We start from the raw sequence: 25,326 nt of genomic DNA on the forward strand, positions 1-25,326 counted from the left end.
CGAACCCGCTTATTATACTACTTATGATCGCATTCTTCCATCCTTCTGGTAACTTCTTTGTTCTCCAAATCTGGTCGATGATGTTGTCAACTGCCTTGTCACCTCCCCACTTAATCATCTCAGCTGATATTCCATCTTCTCCGGTTGCTTTGTTATTCTTTAGATCGCTTATGGCCTGTGCGAACTCATCTCTAGTTGGAGGACATGACTCTCTCTCTTCTGTGTTTGTCCCCAGCTCCAGCTCTTCTTCAGGTGGTTCACAGTTTAACAGGTCATGAAAGTATTCTGCAAGTATCCTACAGTTCTCCTTCGCACTAACTGCCAGATCCCCATTCTTATCTCTTATAAAGACTTCTCTGCCTTTATATCCACTCAAGCTGTTTTTGAATATCCCAAAAAAGTCTCTACTATTGTTTTTCCTGAAGTTGTTTTCAATTTCATCCAATTCCTGCTTCATCCTCTGTCTTTTGGTCCATCTTATGGTTCTGGCTGTTTCCTTCCTTACTCGTAGGAAAACTTCCCATTTTTCCAGGTTGTTCTTAATGCTCCAGTCTCTCCAGGCTTTCCTGCGATTCTCAACTGCTTCCTCACAGTCCGTATTCCATCACCAGTGTTTCTTTTTCTTTTCTTCCTTTCCCCATATTTCAGCCTGTTTCCTCATATTCAGCTTCATGTCATCCCATCCATTGCCAGTTTCTATTCCTTCCTCGTATTTGGATCGATTGTGCCGTAATTTGTCTCTGTCTATATTTATTTTTCCAGTTGGTCTACTTGTCTGTGGCAGTCTACCCCTGTGCGGAAACCAAAGGCACTTGATTTCTGTAAGATAGTGATCTGATTCTATTCTTGTGTTCTTTCTGACCTTTGTGTTCATAATCTCTTTAGTGTTTGTCCGATTGATTGCCACATGGTCAATCTGGAATTCCCCAATGTGGGTGCATGGGCTTGCCCATGTCTTTTTCTTATTCGGTTTGGCCCTGAAGTGAGTTGTCATAAGTCTCATTCTGTGTTCTCGACATAGTTCAATTAACCTTTCTCCTTTTTTGTTCGTCCTCTTGTGTGCTAGGTACTCGCCTACTATCCCCTTATGTTGCTTCTCCCTCCCTACCTGTGCATTATAATCACCTACAAGTATCTTTACTTGTCTGTGTGGTATGCTTTTCAGTGCATCATCCAGTTCTTCCCAGAAACTGTCTACAGATTTCTTGTCTTTTCTGTTCTTGTCATCGGTAGGCGCATGTCCATTTACTATGGTATATTTTTTGTTCCCTGCTCGAATTGATAACGTGGAAATCCTTTCAGACCTACTCTTCATTTCAATTATGCCATCCTCATACCTCTTGTCTATTATGAATCCTGTACCAAAGCATGAAGGTGTGTGTCTTCCTTTTCCCACTATGATTCCTGGTTTTCCTTTCAGCACTATGAAGCCTTCTGACTCCACTGTGTCGTCATCACTATATCTTGTTTCTTGCATGGCTAGTATCCCAATGTTTCTTTCTCTCATCTCATCTATTAACTGTTTAAGTTTACCAGTCTTTGTCATTGTCTGTACTTTTATGGTCCCCATCCTTAAAATATTTTTCGTTTTGATCCTTTTCGAGGTTCTTGGGAGCTCCGACTCTTCCCATTCGCACATTCTGGCAGGTCCCCCAGAATCCGAATGCCTGCTTGCGTCAACTTCAGTGGATTACTTGGAGGAGACATTGTTTACAACCGTCGTCTTGGAATTTACAAAAACATTATCTTGTCCGTTTACGAACCAGTGTGTCACTGTTATTTAATTTTAGGCGTACCTCGAGTTATCGCCAATGTAGTGTGAATTGAATCTGAACTCTATACCCGGTATTTGGAAATTTAATAGCCGACTGAAAAATTTAAAACACTATTGATAAAATTGATAAGATTGCTATGGCGTTATCGTTTTGCTCCGCTAGTGCAGGCTCAAGTGTTATGTGTAAAGAGTTTATCAAGGTAGAGATTTTAAAAAGGGTACTTAGTTACTGGTGTAGTCTGAAGAAAGTTGATGGGGGCCTAATTGTGCAGTCGGCATACCAGTATCATAAAAGAGAGTAATTATGGTGATTATTGGGTAGATAAGGTGGAATATGCTTTAGAAAGGCTGAGCTTAGGGGACTATTCTAAAATAGAATGGGAGAGGAGGAGTGGTGTATACTAGAGATACGTGATAAAGAGAGCAAGATACATTGTAGAACAAACGCTCGTGGTCGAATGCAGAAAGAGAGCAACCCTAAGTATGTTTATGAGGATACATCAAGTATTAAATGTGAAAGAAGCTAATGTGAACAGGTTAGAAGGAAGTGGCTTAATATGGTGGATGTTAGCAATATTTATGAATAGGGCTGTACTAAGTTAAATGATAATACGGTTTGTATATTATGTGGTGATAAAAGAGAGGATTTTCATATACAGACAGTGTGCAAAGAAACGTATGAAGAGATAGATCCATTAGGATTTTTGCTATACAGATCTGGAGAAAATAAAGGTTATTCATTCATTCATTCATTCATTCATTCATTCATTCATTCATTCATTCTTCAACGCCCAAGGACACATACAACAATGAATACACAGAAATGACAAAATCAACATTAAGCACAAAATTACTTACCTTGAAGCAGTGGCATCAAGCATAAAACGTGGCAGAGCCCAGACATATTAAGGAATAAAGAGGGCAGGATCTTAAATTAATATTTGAGAGTGTTTGCCAGGTCAAAGCAACTAAGACTACCAAATAAGATACGAAATTGAAGGTTAAATCAAAATATTTACTTAAAAAATAACAAAATATAATTTCACTAATTACAATTGAATTATCTTTTAAAAATAATAAAATCAATGAGAAATAAAATTTGAGAAACAGATACCACTTAATAAATTTCTAATTAATATTAAAATGGACACTTTTAAAAAAAACTGAGAATACTGAAAAGTTGATACCTTCATAGATTATCAAAATGAATTTAAATTTTGGTAAAGTTAAGATTGATATCCGTAAATAATTATTAATTAATAATAATTAATATTTACTTCAAACCTCGAAAAATTAGAACACTGGAAAGGTTGCAACCTATTAAATACATTATAATTAATCACTGGGACCATAAAGAAAATTCATAGATCAATACCATTAAATAGATGATCATCTATCTTAAACTAATTCCTGTTTTATAAACTGAATACGGGCCCGCAACTAAAAATAAACGTGTTTAAAATTGAAATTTGTTATACATCCCCACGTCAATAATTAAGCAATTACAAGAACACGGACACACGCACAAAAACAAAATGTGGCTCCAACAGCAAATTAAACTACACCGATAAATAAATCAAATTTAAATTACAATAAATAACATAAAATATATAAAATAATATAAATGTCCCATAATTAAAACCAGAACAACGACACACAAAAGCTGAAACCAGTCGCTAGCCAAGCTATATTTTATTAAAAATAGCCAAGGCCACCAAAATCAATGTGTACCCACGAGATAAGATAAGGAGTGACGCAACAAATAATAAAGGATAAGACAGCAAACGAGTGAAGAATGGGACCTGAGAACGTTAACCGAATGAGATTTATAAAAATAAATCGCGACAAACAAATTTCAGTTCTCCACAGGTTCGACGTTATAGAAGGTAAATAATAATAATAATAATAATAATAATAATAATAATAATAATAATAATAATAATAATAATAATAATAATAATAATTACTATCATAGATGATTGTATGAAATTATATTTACATTTCATTAAACAGATGGCCAAAATCTTTGTTATCAAATTTAAATAGAGCAGGCATTTGACAGGGCCTGATGCGTGTATGAGGTATCGTGTGATTTAGATTCCAGAAAATCACAAATAACGATCCCATTACAAAACTTCGGGCAACACACACAATTACAGCACTATTAGAAACCCATTAACAAGCACGAAGAAAATTAGAAATGAATTTAATTTAATAATTTAATGATAATATAATAATTTAATTAAATTTAATAATAATAATAATAATAATAATAATAATAATAATAATAATAATAATAATAATAATAAAAACCGCCCCCAAAATCAGCAGAAAATCCAGCACAAACAATAACCTAAAAAAATTTAACAAATAGAACAGCACAGTCTCATAGGCGCATATCTAGTGATTCCAAATTACCTCAAATTTAATTACCATTAGATCTTGAAATCTTAAGACAATGGTCTAACGTTTAGAGCTAGTTACATTTTAAAAATCTTGAGGATGATTTTGTCATTTTTAAGAAAATTTCACGTCTTTGTGGTAGAATATCCAATGGCACAAACTTGCTCCACAGTTAGAAGCCAGGCACGCACGTAACGGTCAACACTCACATAAGATTTTTCTAATAATCTAAAGATAATCACTTTATGACCCCCCTTTTTTTTTTACACATTTTGACGCCCGACGGTGGGCAATTTCACCACATATATTGTTACAATACGCAACGTTCTGGAGAAATTTCCAATATCATGTGCAACGTGAATCACATCTGTAACAAGGCAATATTTAGTTGTCACATCAGTACAGAAAATAAGAAAATTATTTGATATTGCATAATTTAATTTGGCGCAGAATAGGCTCGCTCGCTACATTTCAAATATAAACGAAATGACGTATTCAGGTACTGTGTACTGTACTACATAATTGCTTTGTGGGCCCCCTGCGCCCGTGGGCATCCCCACAAGTCGGGCCCTGTGAGCCCGTTAGTTACGCCCCTGGTGACCTAGTTGGCAAGTTGGCCACAGTTGGCTACCTACGATAGCGTTTATGAGTGCGACTATGTTCTTTGATAGCTGCTGCAAATTCTTCGTTCCACCATTGAACGAGTTTTCGTCGAGAAGTCCCAGAAAACGATTGAATGGACTCCTCAGCAGCAGCAAGATAACTTTAACGATATAAGTCATAACATTGTATACACTCCGGCTATTTGCGTCGTTAAAGACAGCTATACCAGTCATCACTTCGGAAGGCCCTTGGCCGCGCAGAGAGAGAAGAGACGACTATGTCTGTCTTACTCATTTCACAACTGCGATGTTGCCCGCCCTCCATCCCTCGCCACAGCGAAATTGTGAATGCGTTTCTATTTGCACGCTATTGAATGATCATAATAATTGTGCCACCATATGGCGAGCGTATCGAAAGAGAAGGAAGTGGTGGGCCTATGGGGCTGGACAGATAAGCACTCGAATCATAGTGCCAAAACTTTATTATAAATGGTTTAAATTTGCTTTGTTTCGATAAAAACATTGCTTCGCACCTTAATCATAAACTCTGTCAGACTCTTTATCCAATATGTAATGAGAGCACTCTCGTATAATACATAATAATTTACAAATGTCACACAAAGTAATCTAGGTAATTAAAAAGTACAGTTAATACAAGGCTAAAGAGGAGGACATCCCACTTCATATAATTGCCAATTACCAACAGATAATTCTAGAAAATAACATGGCTAACAATCTAATAAACTATTACACTTAAGGTAAGCAGGAGATTACAATAACAACATCTAAACAGCTCTTAGAACTGCGAAGAAACTCTTTTAGTTTCCAACAGATGATACTTAATGCACACTTTACTTGGCATTATACGAAGGTGCGTAGAACCTTGCCAGTTCACCATAAAGAACTTCAAATAACATTACCCGTGGCTTTACAATTCATAATCAGGAACTGTACCATTTCAACATTCCCATACAAGGGGTACGACATGCGTCATGAAACAAACTGCCACGGCAGAAGTGGAACACTGTACAAGAAATAACGAGCATTAGCTCTACTAGACTTTTACAAATGATAATTACAAATTAGTTTTGTGCAAAACTAACACCTTGATTTTTTCTTTACCAACAGGGGTCCAACCACCTCATGCCCTTTCATAGTGAGATATCGGGGGTTACTACTCTCACCTCCATGTCAGTGGAACGTAGTTCGACCTGCACACGGGACCGGCCCGTAATGTCTCGCCTTCACGCACGAGAAGCAGAGTGGACTCTCAGAGTTCGGTCAACCGAGACATTGCCCAAGGGGCGAGGTCTCGTGCCGAGCGAGTCAACAACGATTGGATCACGCGAGAGGGACAGGGGAAGTGGCCCAAAGACATGGAGGCAAGAGAAGATGGGAAACGCTTCCAGAGTGGGAGATATCCGCTTCCCCTGGAGCCATAGTTAATAATCAAAGAATGACACTTTATTAAGGGAAGGAAGGCATGCTGAAAATGAATACATAAACATATATACATATACAAGGAAACAGTTACAAATATAAAGTTACACATAACATTAGAGAGCCTGGCCAGGGTGAATAAAATACAAGGGGCCGGGGAAGACTTCCCACGGCACAATAATAATATTACTTGTTTTTACGTCCCACTATCTACTTAGACGGTTTTCGGAGACGCCGAAGTGCCGGAATTTAGTCCTGCAGGAGTTCTTTTACGTGCCAGTAAATCTACCGACACGAGGCTGACGTATTTGAGTACCTTTAAATACCACCGGACTGAGCCAAGATCGAACCTGCCAGGTTGGGGTCAGAACGCCAGCGCCTCAACCGTCTGAGCCACTCAGCCCGGCACACTATTGGATGAAGGTCGCGAGAGTTACCGAGGTGTAAACCAGGCCTAGGGCCTTCCGAAATAGTGACTGCTTTAGTAATGTGAACTTTGGCCAATCAACAGGTTTAAGAATACATCAGGGAAGAGCTTCCATGGATTTCTATTTCAAAAAAATTAAAACATGGGGAAATGGTCACTGCCACAGAAGTCATTGTATACATCCCACCGAAATAGGGGAACTAGCGCACGGCTTCATACACAAGTCAATGCGCGAGAAGGGATCATTCGCTACGCTGAAATGTGTTGGTTCTCCTGTTTTAAAATGCACAAATCCGGCTCTCCTATAAACTGTTACAACTCCCATCCTCTAGAGCAAGTCACCTTAGAGCCTCATAAAGGGTGATGGGCGTTAAATTCACCCAACAGGAGGAAATGAGGTGGGAGCTGTTCTATAAGGTCAATTACATAATAGATATTAAGAGGCTGGCCTGGTCGGAAATAAACACTACAAACTGTAGTTATGATAGGCAAAGAAACAAGTACCGCTACAACCTCCAGCTGGGTCCATACTAGAAACTTTTCGCTGTAGGTATCAGAGCGAACAAAAATTCCAACGCCTCCGGGAACCGGTTAGTATTATCTCGTTCTATCGAGTATAGTCTAAAATTTCTCAAGACTGTACGATGACCTGATCTGAGATTTGTTTATTGAATACAAACTATACTAGCCGCGAACTGACTGATTAGCTAGCACAACTGTAAAATGCCTGTCATAACCCTTACAATTCCACTGTAACAATGACATAGTGTGGAATTTTGAGAATTATTTAGGATGCAAGTGGTGAGACGCTTCTTAGCTTAAACAATAACATAAACACCTACATCCGTGTATGGGGATGATTCTCTGCGTCCATCTCCCCGTCAGCAAATTGAGTGATTAACGACGAGATCTTCGACGCTTTACGATGGTGAGCTTTCCCCTTACGAGGGGAGCGCACAGGTTTCGGAGCGGATGGACCTGCTGACGCTGCTGCATACCCTCCAGATGGAGGACATGATTTCCCTTTCGCAGGAGGAGTGAGCGACAGTCTGGTAATGGGCCTCCATCTTCCCCGCCTTCTTTTCTTGTTTAGACGGGCTGGGCGGTGATTACCCAGACCTGGTCGACGATGCCGCCTTCGCCGACTTGGGTGCGACTATCGCCGAATTCTATGGGGAAGGAGACTTAGTATCCCCTGCAGGCTGGGAATCCAAAGCCGGCAAAGGCTTCTTTGTGGTCGAAGGCTGGGTGGTTCCAACCTTCGAGCTTTTACCCTTCGCGGCTTCGTTCTCAGGAGCAACAGCCGCCTTGTGCTCAGCGCTCTGCACAGGCGCTGCCGAAGTAATCAACGAACCTGGTAGATTCTGTGATGTCGTGCTGAAGTATATTATTATGGCAGGTGGATTAATACAATTGAACTTACGGAGCGCTTCCTGGCAGAAAAGACCATCCAGTGTCTGAGCTGTTGGATCTCCTTCTCACTGAGATATGCCGTACAGTTCCTATCTCGAGGAGACTGAAGACCAGGGCAGTTAGTGTGCACTTGTTCTAGGGCATGCACTCTTCCGCGCCAATAGCTTCTCTTCCACATGTATCACACACAGACTGATTCGAACCACAGCAGCGCATGGGAGGCTGGATGTACGGCCTCACATCTCAACGATAGGTTCTAACCTTGACTTTTTACGGCAACACTGATAATTTGAAGCAGATAATGAACGCACCCGTGCACAGTGCGTAATTTCAGGAATCTAGCCGGCCAAAAATCGTATCTCGGAAACTAATGGACCGATTTACATAAAACTTAGTATGTAACTGTTATTATTGGAGATAATTAAGTGTGTGGTCAATCAAGTACAAAGAACAAATTACTACGCCAGGAATAGAATGAGTAATCTTTGTAATTTTAATCATTTTTCGTTTTAGCTTTAAGAAATTAAGTAGATAGTGGTACATGCTGTTTAGAATGTTTAAAAACAGATACAGGAATACATGTACTTGCCAAACAATTTATTCATTAGATGCAGTTACATCAGAATCGCTATCGTCACTTTCATTATCTCCTTCGGCAGAACCAGATACAGGAGGCTCAGACAGTAAGTTGAGCACTTCTCGTGAAAGCGGAATCAACTTCCTCCTCCTTGATTTCCCTCAGCTGGTAATATAAGGGTCCGATGATTTAAGCAGCCTATGGAAAAGGTCAGTATTTGTGTCTTTCTGGAAGGTTTCCTATTATCTTTATTCCTGGTTCCTGGGATTCCTCGGAGAGATGTCCAACAGGTACAATACAGTGCCATGACCCAAGAGTTTGTGCAAAGTTACAGGTATGTAGTACTAATTATTTGTATTTTTGTAAGTACAATTCTATAGTTTCCTTTGCGTACATGCCAAATGTCACTTTATCAATGGCATACCCACACGAAAGAGTTTCTACGATGGCACGTAGATGGTTTATTAAATTTATATCTGCTCCAGTAATATCCGCAGAAGTGGAAGCCTCTCTGAAGAATCTTCTAGCGGTTTCCATCATTGGTATTGCCAGCACTTTGCTTCGGATATCGACCAATAGACGCGTTTCCTCCCTGAACTTCTGTAGTGAAGTCATCTACAGTATTTATTTATTGCGTGTGTATTTTAGGCTTTAAATCAGTGCGTAGATGTATTGTGTTGAACGACAGTTATGCGATAAGCCTACGTGTGTGATTTATTTCTTTAACATTAATACTGTGATCTTTTGTAGTCATCTGCAGTATTTATTTACTGCGTCTTTTTTCTAGCTTTTGTTGTCTGGATAAATTTATTAAATGCAATTAAATACATCACCCGCCCCTCAAGTCCATAAAATTATTTGTCTATTTTCTCTCGCAATTTGCCTTATATTTCAGTGCTGAGGTTTCTTATGTGCCGTAATTTACCAAAAGTGGCCCCTGTAAACCCCACGTCTCCCCTTCAGTTCATAAAAGTAATTTGTAGCTTAGTTTCTTCAGCCTTTTGTCTTGAACTTACATACTGAATTTCTCAAATGTATGTGCCGTCGTTTTCCCGTGATGGCGTTGAGGGGAGCCGTTCGATATGGCAACCCTGTTGTCATAAGAGCAATACTGTTTTCTTAACATGGAATGAGCTATGGTAGGCTAATTGCAGGCTCATCCTGACATTGTTGTGGTGCACGTCCTTCTGCAAGGCTCATTCTCTGCTCGAACCAACTTTTATTTTACTTCAGCAATTTGTCCCTTTTCTTCTATATTTTGTCCAGCGTGATCAAATTTTAGCACACAAGGTACTGACAGATTTCCTTATTGACTTGGATGTATCCTCGGAACAATCCTCAAAGCCTAAATGTTCAATTGCAACATTCGCAGTATCATCGTTCCGCTTATATTCCGTGCTGTTCCTCAACAGCTCAAAAACCGATCTCCGGGTTACAGAGTACATGGCTTCTGAAAAAAATTAATTATTGTTATGGTCGCGCCTGGTCGCAGCAAAAAGTCACAGTTTTCTATTCATTAACGTATAGGTAAATCATCCAAAAGACTTTATATTGCGGAAATCAAAGGCAATCCATTTTGAAAGTCAACTCAAATTTGTATAATTAGATAGCGCTTGGACACCGTGTACCTAAATTTTAAGTGCACATTTCGGAGAATAATATTGTAATTTTCAGAAAATGCTATATAAAAATGCCTACCTTCATCTAATATAATCATATTGCAAGCTAAAGAAATGTTTAGTTCTGATGTCTTTACTGAGCCCTCACATAATAATAACTGCGCGCTCTCCTCGCCCGAGTATGATGCTCTAACGGAGGAGAGCCACTTTAGGCCGTCGGTGAGAATAGATAATCAGACAGCGCGACTTTTCAATACTTAATTACTGTACCCAAGAGTCTTATAAACACGACTCACAGACAATGCGCACCAAAGGCAAGGGTTGAAAATATTATTTTTGGCCGGCTGTATGATAGAAATTACCCACTGTGCCGTGGCAACGTCTTCAGCTTTGACTCTGCGCGTAATGCAACATCCACCCCGTCAGAGTAGATGTTGCTCAAGTTCCAAAGTTGGACAGCGCCTAATACGGACTGACTGAGGCAATGAGAACTAGAACTCCCTTCTTCAAATAACTCGCTAAAGCATGTATCTAGTGGCATATACAGAGTAATAAGTATATGTAAAACATTAACAAATAATTAATAATGATAATATGTCCTTCTGGCAGCTGGCTGTGCGGGGACCTGCGTTGTCAGGTGGATACTACTGCTGAGTACATGGCGCTCCCACCCGACTGCACTGGGGTATACCGTCTGGGCTTTCGAGCATAATGACACACGTAAGAAGCCCCTCCCCAAGCGCCATGCACATAACATTTTGATTCGGTCTACAACTAACCCTAAAAAAAGATGAAATATAACGAGGGGACCGATGGCCACATGACTCTTTTAGTCGCCTTTTATGACAGGCAGGGATTACCTGTGGATGTATTCAGCCCTTCCCTTCCATAGGGGGTGCAATACGCGGTGCGAAAGCCAGAATCCATTTCCGTGTCTAGGTCGCCTGTTTAGTTGCTTCTTACGAGCGGCAGGGTATACCGAGTGTGTATTCATATGCATTTCCCATCTACAGGAGGGTGCAGGAAGTCGATCAGGTGAAGTTATCGCACTTAAAATGCACTCAAGAACCCACTATCTTACAAACAGAAGGAATATTAATCAATTAAAAGTCCTGGTCACTAATTAAATTAATTAATTAATTGAATGGTCAGCGTACTGGCGTTCGGTTTAGAGTGTCCCGGCTTCAATTTTCGGCCGGAATAAGGACTTTAACTGCATACAGTTAATTTCTCTCACTCGGAAACTAGGATTTTATGTTCGTCTCACATGCATAAGTTCACTTCAGCAAGTCAGTTCACAATTAATATCCAAGTAAAATATCAAATACTACATATATATTTCAATAAATACATGGCGAAATAATACCGAAAACCAATTTCAGAAGACGACTATAATAATGAGTTTCTAGAAACTCTGGAAATACACTTGACTAGTGACCGCAATAATTCTACCTTACCTGATCATAAAACATGAAATTCATCTGTTCTAGCCAATCCCTGTAGCGGAGTACGTCATTTGTCGTCCCTATTCCTAGATTTATGAATTCGATTCCGCCTCAGGTATTTCGGGGTGTTTTAAAAGAAGCAGCTCCATGTCTTTGGCTTCCGACAAGTAAACTAACTTTTGCGGGAAAAAATTACTACACCATGGCGTTTCTTAAAACCTATATCAACTGAAGGAACGTTAGGATAAAAACATTGTTATAATAATAATAATAATAATAATAATAATAATAATAATAATAATAATAATAATAATAATAATAATAATAATAATTATTATTATTATTATTATTATTATTATTATTATTATTATTATTATCAACATCGTCATCATCCTTATATATATCGTACATTCATCTCCATTATAGACCGCTGTGCCTCTCAGCGTTCAGTCCGCAAGCATCTGTGAATTTAAGAACCACCACCACAATACTCTATTTTCAATTAGTTCTGTGGCCTTGGTCATTTGTATACATGTTATCTTTAAATCGTTAAGAAACGGAGTCCAAACATCGTCGTCTCGGTCTCCCTCTACCACTCACCTTCCAAAAGAGAGTCCATTATTCTCCTACATTCGCCTAACATTACCCCACCACCGAAGCCGATGCGTACAGTTTCATCCATCGAGTTCAATCCTAACTTAGTCTATCTCACCATTCGGAGTACTCTCCTTCCATTGTTCTCACATATTTGTGTCAGCAGTCATTCAAGCTACCTTCATGTCGGTCACTTCTAATTTATAATAATTTATTCTATAATAATTTATAAATAAGATGACCTGAGTCCGTCCAGCTTTCACTGCCGTAATGAAAAGTTGGTCTGAAAACAGACCGTTGTAAAGATAGTTTCGTCCGAGAGCTGACTTCCTTCTTACAGAATACTGTTGATCGCAACTGCGAACTCACTAACTCTACTGCTCCTTGATTCAGTCGCACTTACTATACTACCATCCCGGGGGAAAACGCATCACGAGCGAGCTGGCTATTCGTTTAGGGGTGCGCAGCTGTGAGCCTGCATTTGGGAGAGAGTGGGTCCGAACCCCAATGTTGACAGCCCTGAAGATGGTTTTCTTTGGTTTCCCATTTTCACATCAGACAAATGCCGGGGCTGTACCTTTATTCAGGCCACGGCCACTTCCTTCCCACTCCTAACCTTGTCCTATTCCATCGTCGCAGTAAATACTAACTGTGTCGGTGCGACGTAAAGCAACTTGTAAATTAAAAACACACACATCCTAAGTTCTTGAAATGGTCTACATGTTCCATATTAGTAACCTTAATCTGACACTCAGTTCTCTTGGATTTCTTACCTACTGACATCAATTTAGTCTTGGAAAGGCGAATTTTCATACCATACTCATTGCACCTATTCTCAAGTTCCAAGACAGTAGACTGCAGGCTTTCGGCACAATCTGCCATTAAGACTAGGTTGTCACTACTACGTTTTTCCCTAACTGAATACCTCCCTACCTCTTAATACTTTTCAGCAGATACTCCATGTAAAATATGGACAACAAAGGTGAAAAATTACAGCCTTGTACAACCCCTGTAAGAATCTTGAACCAAAAACCCATTCTACCATCAATTATCACTGTAGTCCAGTTATCAAAATAAATGCGTTCGAATGATTTGAATAATCTAAATTTAATCCCACAGTCCCCCAGTACGGCGATTACTTTTTCCGTCGGTACTCTGTCATATGCCTTCTCGATATCTACGAAACATATCTGTCTGTTTCTCTCGTAGCTTTTTTTAATTACCTGGGGCATACTGAAAATATGATCTTGACAGCACCTCTATTGTCTGAAACCACACTGGTTTTCATCCAACTTTCTCTCAACTTCTGAACTCCCTCCTTTCCAAAATGCCTGTGAACACCTTCCCTGGTATATTGATTAATTAGATATCTCGATAATTGTTGCAATTCTTCCAGGACCATTGCTTACAGATATGTACAACTGTTGTTTTTGCCCAATCAGAAGATACCTTTCTAACACTCCATGCTAATAATACTCTGTGAAGCCATTTCGTCATGCTTTCCCGGTACATTTGACCATTTTAGGTCTAATTTCATCTGTTTCTGCTGCTTTATGACAATTGAGTTTATTTACAATTCTTTTCGCTTCATCAAGCGTAATTTCATCAACATAATTGTCCTCCGCCCCATGAGTTGGGCTGTTCGCGACGTTACAGGGAAGATTTCCCTTTACGTTGAGAAGATTTTTAAAATATTCCTTTCACCTGTTCAGAGATTCCCTGGGATCTATTACGAGTTCACCTGATTTACCCCAAACACTGTTCATTTCCTTTTTCCCATAATAATAATAATCATAATCGTATGGCCTCAGCTACCGTGTGCAGACATTTCAATTTGACGCCATCTGGCTGTCTGCTCGTCAATTTCGACGTTCCGTTTTACTCTAGGCCCCCACTAGATGGCAGACCGAGTAAACCGGATCTCTCTTGGGCGTCTATGGCTGAGATTTAATAAATTTTGTCGGGTAAACACCAAATGTGTCACCAGAGATCTTTTACATGCCGACATCGTACGACATGGAGTGTCGAATGGACTTTTTTCCGCCCTTCAAAAATCCGACTACCTCTGCCGGGTTTGAACCCGCTATCTTGGGATCCGGAGGCCGACACTCTACCGCTGCCTTTCTAAGATTCGTTATTATTGTCCAGAAAGATTTCCCTGGTGCTTAACTTAGCCTTTCCGGGATATTACCAAAATCTTTCCACTTCTTCTTGGATTCAACACGTATTTGTTTAGCTCTATTTCTTTCATCTAATGTGCAATTCCCTGTCTGCGTCAGTCCTTGTTTGGAGCCATTTCTAATACTCCTTCTTTTTCCTTTTAAAAGCTGCTCTTTCTCTTCATTATTCCACCAAGGTGTCCGATTTTTCTATATTTACACAGAGTTGTTCCTAAGCATTCCCTTGTTGTTTCTGCTACAGCATCCTTGCATGCCACCCATTCTCTTTCTATATCCTGAACTTGCTTACTGTCCGTTGTTTGGAACTTTTCACTAAGGCGTCCAGGAGGTTTTCTACCCTTACTCGCCTAGAGACATACTTCACTTTCTTTACCCTCGGTGAGAGATACTTAGTTCACTTCAGATCAGACAGTGGTCGCACATTCCTAACAGATTTCCTGAATTCAAAGTCGGTTCAGATATCGTCTATTATGGATCGGGTGCCCCCACACTCCCATGTGTAGTTGTGCATAGCCGTTCGCTTTAAGAATGTATTCGTAACTGCTATTCACATACTAGCAGTGACAGTCCAGCAAACGGTTCCAATTCACATTGCCTATTGCCAACATTTACCAGTCACCTTTTCGTATCCTTCAGTTTTATTTGCAACTCTCGCATTAAAATCGCCCCTTAGCATTATCCCATCCTACGATGCCACTCAATGATTCATAAAATTTGTCAACTTCATCCTCATCTGCACCTTCACATGGTAAATACCCTGAGAAAATGATCGTTCTAATTCCTCCAAATGCCAAACCTACCCACATCATTCGCTCATTTACGTGTCTAAGAGAAACTGTTGCGTGAAATAGTATTCCTACCCCACACTTTGGCCTTCTCTTTTTAACACCTGTTAAGAACACTTTATAATCTTCTCTCTCTTCTTAGTTACCTCTCATTACCCGAATATCATTAACTCGTAACGCAACCACATGTATCCGCTTTGTTGACTCAGCTAGTTCTACTTTCTTTCTTCCTTATTTCCATAAAACCTATTAATATAGACAGCTTCCCATCGAATTCCGTTTCGTTGGCCAAGTTGCTTCCAAGGAGTCCGTCGCTTTTTAAATGGGAATGGGACGTAAGTTAAAAATTCTGTGAAGCAGGATGCTACCCTTATTTACACATAGTCCCTGTGAGGCTCTCCTCTAATGGGTTGGGGACCACTGGTGGATTGTATTGTCCTAGCCGCCTTGAGCACACGGATGGAATAACTCACAATATGTCGGAGGTGCCCACTCCCATTCCATTGCAACTGGTATCCCGAAACTTAGGACCACGTACTAGACCACTCAGCCGTTGCCCATGGTTCACGAACTAGGACGTGACTTCCAGGAACTCACACCAGAAGCCATTATTATTATTATTATTATTATTATTATTATTATTATTATTATTATTATTATTATTATTATTATTATTATTATTATTATCACTGCAGTATGAATGTCACACGAATGTACTGTACATGCTATGGGACTGGTAGAATCAATCAATCGGTATTTCTATTTATTTTAGTTCACGCCCAGCCCTTGATGTGATGAGCTGCTGATGGACACTTCGATTAATTTACATTGAAATGTGAATTTTGTAGTGACGTAACGAGAATAAAATACTAGCGAACCGTTTTACCTATCGTGTTGATGATTTAAAGATGATAATCTAACTAAACATTCGTTTTACATTCTGTTTAACTGTTAGGTTATCGAAAACAAGCTCTGTGTTATATTATAGCAAGCATATATTACGCGTGGTGCTTGCAGATGCAGTTCAATTGTTTGCTGTATATCAACCTTAATTTGAAACGATGATTAGCCGTACCAGTTTTAATAAGCGAAGGTCTTCCTTAAAACGCATGCAGTTTCTTCCACGATGTACGCACAGTGTGATAGAAAATACATCATCTTCAACGAGCGAGTTGACCGTGCGGTTAGGTTCACGTAGCTAGGAGATGGTGGGTTCGAATCCCAGCGTCGGCAGCCCTGAAGATTGTTTTTCGTTGTTTCGCATTAACACACCAGGCAAATATTGGAGCTGTACCTTCATAAGGCCACGACCGCTACCTTCCAAATCCTAGCACTTTCCCATCCTTCCGTCGCAGAAAACGGTTGATGTGTTTGTGCGACGTTAATCCACTAGGAAAAAAAGAAGCTAGCCCGGCTTATTGTTTTAAAATGTTAAGCGGTGGTATTCTGAGTTCAAGTTGGCGAGTTTGACCCTGGCTCGGTGTAATGGTATTTGGAAGTGTTCAAATACGCCAAATTCGTATCGATTTACCAATATTAGGCCTACGAAACTCCTATGGGACAAGATTTAGCATTTCAGAATCTCCTAAAACCGTAGAAGTGGGACTCAAAACAATTAAAAATATTATTGACATTTCGTTATAGAGAAGAACTGATTTTAGATATGAAAATCGGGTTTTGTTGTTTTCAATTTGAGTACTGCATTAAAATACTTTATGACACAGAATGAATATGGTTTTCCGTGGTTTCCCACTTCCACACCAGGCAAATGCTGGGGCTTACCTTAATTAAGGACATGGCCACTTCCTTTCCACTCCTAGATGTTTTCTGCCCCATTGTCACCGTAAGACCTGCCTGTGTCGGTGCGACGTAAAAAAACTTGCAAAAGGAAAATGTAAGTAGCGACAATATTTGGTGATGAAAACAGGTAAAAGCAATGGCAGGAGGAAGGGAGATAAAGGCTCAGTGGATGAAGTTGTAGGTATAAACCGGCTTTGATGGTGGGGTCATATGAGGTGAATGGAGGAGAATAGTTGGGCTCGGCAGTATGGATATGGGAAGAAGTAAAACGTGACCAAGGTGGCGGAAGTTACACCCAGTTTTCATGATTTTATGATGATAAATGTGGGAATAAATGAAGATTGTGGATGTGATTAGTTAATTCAAATAGGCTTGCAGACTGAATGCCGGAAGGCATAAGTGTCTACCCTAAGGAAAATGTATGTATGTATGTATGTATGTATGTATGTATGTATGTATGTATGTATGTATGTATGTATGTACGTATATATGGTAATTAGACCGGATGTACATCTTTGGACCACATCCATTCGTCGTAGTTATTGTAGATGAGAATCAGCAAAAATATATTGATTTAATAAATTGGAAATCTAACGATTGAATGGAATTAACGAATTTAATCATTTGATATTTAATAATTCGATAATTAAATAATTTGATTTAATTTAATAACATTCAATTTAATCATTTGATTTGATTCGATAAAATGTAATTTAATCATTTGATTGATGTAACTTAAAATAACTTATGAAGCTAGTAGAGGTCAACTTTAGTTTAGAAATAATGTTCAGTAACTTAATAATGAAACACAATAAGGTAATTAAAATGAATAACGAAACCGTAAAATATGTAGCCATCAAACAATATAATGACGTTTGAACCACTCGATACGTATTTTTCTTAGGAGTTTGAGATTAAAGAAGAGTGTTGTCTTTAAGACAGAGTTTTAATGAGTGAAACTGAATTAAATTTGAAATAAGCCAACTTAATAAATTTAAAAGGCGAAGCATTTGTGCTTATTGGAAAATGATATTCGATTTCGTAAATTGGATGAATAATTAATGGGATTCAGTTGACCTTGTGAGAGTTGTTTAATGACCTTTTTTCTTTTATTGTTGTTATAGATTTTTCGTTGCCGTTCTGCCAAAGCTTTAAATAAATTGGTTTGCAAAAAAGGTTCTCATTCATGATCTTTTTATTATTTTTTCTCTTTTATCCTTCCTTATTAAATTTCAGATGAGATCATTTTATTTCTTAATATCACCGGAGATCACCCGTATACGACCCTGGAATTACAGTGGGCGCTTAAAATCATAGACTGGAAGGGTAGAGTATGTTATATCGCCATGTACGCTCCGCATGGTCAATCGTTAAAGGCAACTAGTAATGTGAACTTTGACAAATCACCATGTTTAAGAATCCATCGAGGAGGAGCCTCGACGGATGTCTGTTTCAATAAAGTAAGAGCAATGGTAAAATTGTCACTGTCACAAAGATCATCGCGTGTCTTCCACCAGAACAGGGAAACCAGCGTTCGGCTGCATAGACTACCGTCTATGCGAGAGTATGTGCCGCAACGTACATTGAAACGAATGGGTTCACCTCTATTCACAAGACATAAATCTAGCTCTCTTCCTAATATTTCCAACTCTCTTCCCCTGGGGTAAAGGTTTTCAGAGCCCCATATAGGGTGATGGACGTTAAAATCTGCAATAAGTTGAATGGAGTTGGGAGCTGATCTATAAGATCAGTTACATAATTAATTTAAAGAAGCTGGCCTAGTGGAAAATATACATTACACTTTATTGCTATGACAGGCAGCGTAACGCGAACTGCTACAGCTTCCAGCGGGGTTCTTAGTGGAACCTGTTCACTGTGGGTATCAGTACGGACAAAATTGCCAAAGCCATTGGAAGCCCGGTTAGAATAATATCGTTCTGTCGAGTATAGTCGAAAATTTCTCAATACCGTATGATGACCTGGTCCGAGATTAGTTTCCTGAATTCTGACCATATTCGCCGAATACTTACCAACGGCCTAGCGCTGCTCATCAACATGCCAATCATCGTTACATTTCCACTGTAATAGTGCCATAGTGTGGACTTAAAGGCAAGCGTGGTAGATTATAAGCGGAAGATGATTTAAAACCTAAGCACTAACATCTACATCCGTAGTTGTAGATGAAAGCTCGACATCCATCCCGTCGTCGACGGACGAGGGGACTGACGCGCAGTACTCTACGCCAGGGCAGTTAGTGCACTTTGTACCTGTGCATTCTTCAGCGCCGTGAGCTCCTCTGCCACATGTAGTACATACAGACTAATTCGAGCAACGAGATACCCTATGACCGAACCTCTGGCATTGATAGCAGCGCATGGGAGGTGGGATGTATGACCTCACACCGCAGCGATATGTTGTTACCTTAACTTTTTCTGGTAACACTGACAATTTGAAGGAGCAATGAACGCAGCCGTGGCAACGTCTTCGCTGCTGAATTTGCGCGTAATACACCGGACGATCGTCACGCCACTGTGCGTCATGCCCTTCTTCAACTCGTCGTCAGTGTTCAAGATGAGATCGCGGTGGATGTTAAGTCCACGAACCATATTCAAGATGTTGTGCTCCTCAACTTTGACGGGAATATTGCCAAAGCGGTCGCACTTGAGCAACTTATGAGCTTGCACGGTAGTGCGCTTCTTTAACAACACACTACCGTTGCGCATTTTTTTCAGACCTTCCAGTTCGCCGCAGACACCTTCTATGTGCCTACTAAACGAAATAGACTTTACCAGCTTGAAGTCATTCCCATCAGTTCTGGTAGCAACCGGAAACTTAGAGAAGTGGACACCTTCTCCATTCGACATTCCGTTAAGAACAGTTGCCTCGATGACATTCGGCATCAGTTTTTCACAGCGAGACTTGTTCCATTACACAATGGGGGTGGATTAGTGTTCCACACGAGAATTATTGGGAGGCCGATTTTTAGTGGTAATTTGCGGAAAAACGTTCTGAATGAGGTGTTCGATGGATGGCACAATGACGCAAAAGTTATGGAAATGAAATACATTATTTCGTGGTAGCATCAACTGGTACTTTTCCTTCACCAATGTTCAATAACTGTTTCGAAAATGTGTGTGCCGACGCATCGAGCTGCAAATGTACGCGCATATTGGATTTCAATGTGATTTTTCGCACTTGACTAAAAAGATGCGATGCTTTGAGGCAAGCATTCAGCTCATCAGCTGGTGTTGATGTAGTATCACTGGAAGACCTTGTCTAAACATGAGAGCGCCAAGGACCGGTTGTGTATTTCATCGTAAATCTTCAAGTGTTTCAAGTGATTTCTGATGAGCCATAGTGCATTCGTCGCAAACAATGACCTTGACAATTTTCAGAACTTTAGTCGTGGCAAATCCTTTTGAAATTTTAGATATTGGAGCTTGCGGGAAATTCATATCCAATGGCAATTTGAGCGCCGAATGTGCTGTTCGTCCACCATCTAATAACGTAGCTGCAATACCTGATGAAGCAAGAGCCAAAGCAATTCCAATTTGAGATCGAACGTGAGCCAGTATTGAGCCGATGACAAGCGCTTTTCCAGTGCCGCCAGGCGCATCAACGAAAAACAGACCATTTCTGCCACTTGACACGGTATTTATGATTGTGTCGTAGACCAAATTTTGTTCCGCAAAGAAAAGTTGTTCATTTGCTTCGACAACTACACGCAAATCATTAGCATTGTACTACTGTTCTCTTGTTAAATCGTGATCACAAAGTGTAAATTCAGAACGTTGTGGCGCAATCATGCCACGTTGAATGAGATCTTTGTTGTTGATGGTTAAGCATATGTCTTCGATTTCAATCAGAGATTGATTGAAATTATTTTCCGAAAATTCAATGGAATTGTCATTGCTAACGGTACGAACACGATGCAAAATATCTTCGCTCAAATCTTCTCTGAAGTTTTCCCACAAATGTTTAGGAATGGGTGGCGAACATGTGGTTAAAATGATTGCCAATAATGTTCAAATTTTTCGCGGATGACAGCTGGCACATGCATCGTCAATGTTGTTTCCCAGTGTTTGTCATTTTTGAGCAAATGAAGCTTTTGACAAACTTCTCTGTACGTCCGGCATTCTACGCTATCGACCGTTCTCAAATTTGCAAATGATGTAGGACTTTGACACTAACCAACAGCGTTCTCAAATGGTAACACTCGGTATTATTTGGATGTACTGTGTAAACACGGCTCAACGCTTCCGATGAATTCAGAGTTTGATAGCCTTCAACACCCATGCCTTGCTTACGTCGTTGGAATTTCTTAGATGTAGCATTCCATGTATAGTACTTTGGAACATCTGCTTACAATAATGTTTTGGCAAATACATCTTCTTCACAAAGCGCAAAAAATGCTGTAGGTGTTGTGTTAGTTGGTTCAGCAAGAACGTCTCGTGCAGATTCTGCCGTGAAATGGATCCTTCATCCATTTTCAAGATGAACACTGAGATGATGATGCCTGTTGTTTACAGCTAGGTCATCCGCCCCTAACGATACGAGATGTTACGAAAGGACATGATAATTAAAATGTTAAAATATATCCACTGAATAGAATTAAAATAAATGATGATGGAGAATGATTATGAGATTAATCAGTGGATCTAATTCGCAATGCCTTATTTTCTAACAAAATTATAGAAAATATTTATTACAATGGAATAAGGCATTGCCTTGAAGTACAGAGGTAAAAGAAGTTAAACTAATACATTAAAATACGCAATCATGAACTAAAAGAGACTAATTGGGATAAAAGCGTGGTTAACAAAAATTGACTAATACAAAATAGATTATTACACACGATATAAAAAAGCCACTGTCCCTCATAAAACAGATGACGAGATCTGCTGATTGCTCGTCATCTCTTAGGATGAGAGAAATGGCACTCGGGAGTTTTAGATTACGGCGAAGATCGGCCAGATCCACGCACTCCGAAAGGATGTGTTCCGCGGTTAAACACTGAGATGAACAACTTTGGGATGTCAACTGTGAATTTGGAAACTCAGAATACGCCAAACATCTTCGTTGCTGCTGATATATCAACCTGTTTGAAATTGAGTAACTTCATCGTTGCGCGCATCAGTTCTATCAATACTGAATAATGCCATATCGCTGCCTTTGTTGGCATATTTGCATATATACTCGATGGATTTTACAGAATGACAATATTCAACATGAGCTTTGAATGCTTTCAATACGAAAGGAGAATATGGCACAATCCATCGATTGTTGATTTCAACTTCAACTTCTCATTACGGTTGTTGTTATCCGACCTCCATCTTCTGGTTTTCTGCGTCTGTATTGAGGCTACCCGTCATCAACAGTGCGTGTTTCATGATCAAAGTTTCTGGGAAACTTTTTCGAGCATTTGTTATCTACCATGCAACGGGATTGTGGATTAATTGCTCCGCATAGTCCATGCACCATGTTTTTCGTCACAATATCGAATAGCAGTCTATCATCTTCAGGATTAGGAATTTCTGCAGAAATGACATTATCACTTTGAGCTGCCTGTATTTTCGTTTTGGGCCAAATGAGAATATGAGCATGTGGAGGTCCTCTCTTCTGTCATTCAGTCGCGTACATGCAGCATCTAGTTTCACGATAAATGTGATACTTCAGAATTAAGTCAATTAATTAGAAATAAAATTCAAGAAACTCAATCGTCAAAAGTTACCAGTGTTTCGCCCAGAGTGCGGCATGGGCTCATCAGTTGGATACTGCACCTTTTCCAAGACACTGGCCGGCTAGCACGCCGGTAGCGACACCACTGTGCGTGCGATAAAGTTTTCATTCCCCACCCTGAACGGGTGGGGCGGGCTACCTGAAGGGTTACGCCCTCCCTCTGGCCGAGAGCTTGGGCGGGGAGGAGGAGATGTGTGGAAAGTGGGAGTTGGGAGAAGGTGATGTGAAAAAAATATGGGAGGGAGAGGGCTCTTGGCTAAGTGAGGTGTAATGATACCTACAGTATGCTTTTATTAGTATATTATGAATTAAGTAAAATACAAGTGAATCATACAGCTATACAGAGAAACTAGATTTAAAGAGTTGTGCTAGGGAAAAAGTGGAGAGCGAAGAGGTCATAAAAGCAGGAGACGTGCGTAAGTGACGTAAGGAGAAGGCGAAGATTGTCGGAGGGCAGCAGATGTGGGAAAAAGGAACTGGATGGAGGTGGGGGAAATGGTGATTAGAAGTAGCAGATTGGGGAGGAGGGGTAGGCCGGGGACGTCGACGAGGTGAGGGTGGTCGATTCAAGGATTGGGAAGGAGAGCGGGAATGTTCAACGCGGTGGTGACGGCCGTGGAGGTAAAAGCCATGATGGACGAGGCGGTGAACATCTTCGGTCGTCGGTAGATGGAGCCGCAGCAGGTATGTAGGTCCATCGGCGTTGAAGATTCGGGAGGCGCGTTGTACCGGGAGTCCTGATTGGCGAAGGGTATGGGCGATGAGGTCAGAAGGAAGACCAGGGTCTACCCCACAGACGACGCAGCTGGAAGTTGGCTGTTATTCTGGCGGTGGTGGTAGCGATGATAGGCGACGTGCTGTAGTTTCCTCGGCCGACGGCTGGAGCTGAGCGGGATTTTGAGCAGGGGAAAGAGAAGCGGGGGGAGGAAACGTCATAAGGGAAAAAGGATGGGACATTACGGAAGTTGTGAGAGGAAAGTTAGGGGAGGTGTGGGTAGAAGTGGTGGTAGTAGTAGTGATGATGGTAATGACAGGGGAGGTGTAGTGAGGAGGCGAAGGTAGAGGTGGTGAGCGGTATGAAGGAGGTGTTGTTGCTGGAAACGAAGTGACTGATGGAGGAGTTTCTTGGTAGCTGTCGGGAAGCTGTGCCATGATGTTTGGGGGCGTAGCTACCACACAATGAAGACGATTGTTGATCAGTGCTCCATGATGAATGATGTGGTCCCGGTCCGCTGAAGAGGCCAAATAGAGCAGTACTACGTCTGACGGTCCTGGGCCGGCGAGGAGCCGGGAAGCGCAGGGGACTCCAGATGGTCGAAGGGCAGTGAGAATATCCTCTTCCAGAATGTCGAGGTGGACATCACAAACGAGGCAAGTGTAGGTAGAGGGAAGGCCGACCTCCATCTCGGTGCCAGCCGCTGTGCTTTATTATGGTCAGCGGGTTGCGAAATTATAGGTGAGGCGTCACCCGGCCGACGAAAAAGAGAATTGTGAGTCCTCCGACACCACTGCAAGCCATACGTGTGATAAGCGCAATGCAGTGCCGACGTACTAGATGAGAATTGCATCTCCACTTGCTATATTGCCCTCCCGGGCTAGCATGACCAAAATATGGCTTCCGATTGAGATAGCTAGAAATAAAATTTAGGAAACTTAATCGTCAAAAGTTAACAGTGTTTCGCCCATTGTCAATTGTCGCGATTTTCTGTTGTACTCGTATGTCCGAAGTGTTCCGACATAATGTTATCTCCAAGAATAATGCGTCTTAACGGAAGAATTTAAGTTCTTTTTGTTTCTCGGGCAATGCGTAGACTATAGAGAATCCACCGCTTCCTGAATTTTATTATCAGCAAGCTAGGCAGTCATTTTTCGGAACGTATATAAAGCGCAGTGTTTACATTGGGAAGGTGCAAAATGACCTAGCGAAAGTAAAGTTATATGGGAAGAATTTAAGTACTTTGCAATTCTACTGCAATGCCTAGACTTTAGAGAACCCATGGCCTTCTGATTATTATCATCACTGAGTTTAGGCAGGCATTCTTCAAAACGTATACCAAGCGCTGTATTTACATTGGGGAGTTGCAAAATGGCCTCCTTGCGAAACTCAAGGAGACTGAACAGTTCCGATGTTAGTGCGATTATAAATGACAACCTAAAATATCGTTTGTTGATTCACTTAAGAAATATAAAAATTACTGTTTACACTGGAAAATTCCCATTAAATATAACTTACATTGATCGGCATCGATAATAATAATTCTATTTTGTGTGAGATAAGGTCCATATAATATGTGGGAGGACCAAATAATGATGTACAAAATCACAACTCAGACGTTACTATGTACTTATTTTCATATCTTGTTGATGTAGGAAAGGTATATTGAAGATCATTGTATTTCTGAACCTGATTCAGGAAGTGAGTATCATGGTGCTACATCTATAAATTTTCCACAGTTCATTTCAGCGACCCCGAAAACTATGGATGGACACTAATGTTGGTCTTTTTCGTTAACCTCGGTCATTATGGA

This window comes from Anabrus simplex, chromosome 4 (assembly GCF_040414725.1).
Source record: "Anabrus simplex isolate iqAnaSimp1 chromosome 4, ASM4041472v1, whole genome shotgun sequence".
NCBI classification, from domain to species: domain Eukaryota; kingdom Metazoa; phylum Arthropoda; class Insecta; order Orthoptera; family Tettigoniidae; genus Anabrus; species Anabrus simplex.